The following is a 3098-nucleotide window of genomic DNA, read 5'->3' as shown; positions in this document are numbered from 1 at the left end:
AGTCTCTACTTTTCATCATTTTGAATATTTCATGCCAATCTCTTCTGGCCTGCAAAGTTTCTGTTGAGAAATTTGCTGAGAGTCTAATGGGAGCACCCTTGTATATAAGTAATTGCTTTTCTCTTGCTACTTTTAGGATTCTCTTTTTGTCTTTAACCTTTAGCATTTGAATTATGATGTGTCTTGGTGTGGGCCTCTTTGGGTTCATCTTGTTTGGAATTCTCTGTGCTACCTGGGCTTGTATGTCTATTTCTTTCATCAGGTTAGAGAAGTTTTCATCATTATTTCTTCAAATAGGTTTTTAATTCCTTGTTCTCGCTCTTCTTGTGGTACCATATGATGTAAATGTTGGAACACTTAAAGTTGTCCCAGAGGTCCCTTAAAGTATTTTCATTGTTTTGCATCCTTTTTATTTCTTATTATTCCAATTGGGTATTTTTTGCTCTCTTATCCCCTAAATCACTGGTTCAGTCCTTTGCTTCATCTAATCTACTGTTAATTCCTCCTAAAATATTCTTCATTTCAGTTATTGTATTTTTTATTTCTGACTGTTTTTTTTTTTATATTTTCCATCTCCATTTTTATGTTTTCTATCTCTTCGTTAAAGTTCTCACTGACTTCATCTACTTTTCTCCTTTTCTCCTAAGTTCATCGAGTATCCTCATAACCAGTGATCTTTTTTTTTTTTTTTTTTTAGGCGAGGCAACCCTAGGTTGACCTCACAGATTGCAAGGACCTTGTTAGCTTACAATCTCTCTCTCTTTTTTAATTTTTATTTTTTACACCTATAGCACCTGATATTCCTAGGTGGTCTCCTATCCAAGTACTAACCAGGCCCGACCCTGCTTAGCTTTCAAGATCAGATGGGATCAGGCTTGTTCAAGGTGGCATGGCCATAGACTTAACCAATGTTTTGAACTCGGCATCTGGTAGATTGCTTGTTTCAATTTTGTTTAGTTCTTTTTCTGGAGCATTGTTCTGTTCTTTCATGTGGGGCATGTTTCTTTGTCTTCCTATTTTGGCTGCCTCCCTGTGTTTTTATCTATATATTATGTATGGCCGTTATGTCTCCTACTCTTTCTTAATAGAGTGGCATTAGGTAGTAGGTGTCCTGTGGGGCCCAGTGGCACAGTCTTCCCTGGTCACCTGAGCCAGGTGCTCCAGGTGTGTCCCTTGTGTGGGTTGCGTGTGTCCTCCTGTTGTAGTTGAGCCTTAGTTGCTGTTGGGATATCAGTGAGAGCAGTTGACCCTCAGACTGATTGTTTATGTGGACTGGCCAATGACTACAGTGGAGGAGCTGTTGCACAGGGGCTGAACTTCCAGAGCAAGATTTGCCTTATTAAGGCTCTGGTTCCTGCCCAGTCTGCCCTTTGGGTATGCTGTCCTTAGATGTGTCTCTGGGTGGTGCTCCAACCCAGTCAGAAGACAGCCACCTGGTATATTGGCCCTGGGGCATTCTTGGACAGTCCTTGCCATAGGCCAAGTTTAGCTGCAGCCTATAAACTGTCCTGGGGCTACCTGGCATGAACTACCAAGCAATCCATGGATTACCACCACTTACACTGGGCTTGGAGGAGCCTCAATAGTCCAAGCCACGGACCAAAGCCAGATGCTGCTAGTGCCAGGCTTAGGGCTGCTCAGAAAGAGGACTGGGCATACGACTGCCAGGAAATGCATGTTTAGGTTTTGTGAACCTTTGAGAAATTTAGCAAAGTCTGAAGTATGATCTAAGACAGGGTGTTTGCATGTAAAAGCCACTGAAAGTGGCTTGGATGGGGCAGCAAGTTGGGTAGAGTGGAGTCTCAGGGAATCACCAGGGAGGGGTGACCAGTGTTAGCAGGTTTACATAGTCCTTTAAGAGGAATTCCTGGGACTCCCATAACCCTCTGTCTCACTCAGTCAAAATCTCTGCTGATTTTCATATCCAGTTTTTGTGGGTCTGTCACTTCCTGGCACTGAACCCTGGGATGGGGCACTCAGTGTGGGGTTGGGACTCCTCATTCCTCTGGGTGAACCTCTGCTGCTGAGATATCTGTCCAGATTTCCAACTGCCACATGGGTGTGTGGGACCAGCCCATTCATTGTCTCCATCCTACTACTAGTCTCAAGGTGGCTTCTTCTGTATGTCCTTAGTTGTAGGACTCTTGTTGAGCTAGACTTCAGGTGATTCTCAGTGATGGTTGTTTTGTAATTTGGTTGTAATTTTGATGTGTCATGAAAGGAGGCCAATACAGTGTCTACCTACTCCACCATCTTGACCACAATCTAACTTTTTAATAAAAGGTTTATTCCAAGACACATCACAGTTCTAAAGACAAATATAGACTCAAAGGGAAAGGGTGGAAAATGATATTTCAAGCAAATGCTGTTCAAAGAAAAACACCTTCTTAGCAAAAGAAGAGTTTTTCAGACTAAAGGGAGACCTTTATATAATAACCCTTCTTTCTGAGAAAAAAAAAAAAAAGCAGAATACACTTCCATTAATGCCTAGGTGGAGAAATAGATGATTAAACACCATGAATAACAAAGATTAATAACCAAGGCAGCTCTGAAAGGAAAAGAAAAATCTCCAAAAAATAAGCTTAGAGACATAGACATATGTGATTTAAATGTCATAGGATTGTACTTCTGAAAAACACTCAATGAGATCCAAAATAATTCACATCAACAATTCCAAGAGTAGAAAAAACAACTACATCAGCAGAACAAATTTTTAGCAAGGAGATTGAAACCCTTAAAAAGAACCAAATAGAACTTCTGAAGATGAAGAACACACTAAAAGAGATGAAGGAGTTTGGAGAAACATGGCAGAGTGAGATGTCCTGAGATCTCTCCTCTTGAAACGACAATAAGCTAAATATCATAAACTCAACAAAAAAACACCCAAATTGCATACCAGCATGTCTGACCATGAAATCTGTGTATAAGAGCTACAACAGATCAGAACCCCGGGTGTCAGGCAGTGGACTGGGAAAAACAAAAAAGCTGCCTCATACAGCCTGAGCTCCCCGTAGGAGGAGGGGGAAGGAAGAAAGCGTGATGAGTTCCCTGAATAGCCCTGCCTGGGAGAACTGCGAGCTCCATGTGGCCAGCAGCAG

At 41.7% G+C, this 3098-nt stretch overlaps 1 pseudogene; it reads right to left on the bottom strand.

Moving 5' to 3' along the window:
• Nucleotides 1-782: 782 nt before the first annotated feature.
• On the bottom strand, nucleotides 783-901 carry LOC120593829 (uncharacterized; annotated as a pseudogene).
• Nucleotides 902-3098: the final 2197 nt, after the last annotated feature.

Source organism: Pteropus medius, unplaced genomic scaffold (genome assembly GCF_902729225.1).
Source record: "Pteropus medius unplaced genomic scaffold, Ma_sr-lr_union100, whole genome shotgun sequence".
Lineage (NCBI taxonomy): Eukaryota > Metazoa > Chordata > Mammalia > Chiroptera > Pteropodidae > Pteropus > Pteropus medius.
The sequence above is the reverse complement of the archived record's forward strand: the minus strand, read 5'-3'. Positions and strand labels throughout refer to the sequence as shown.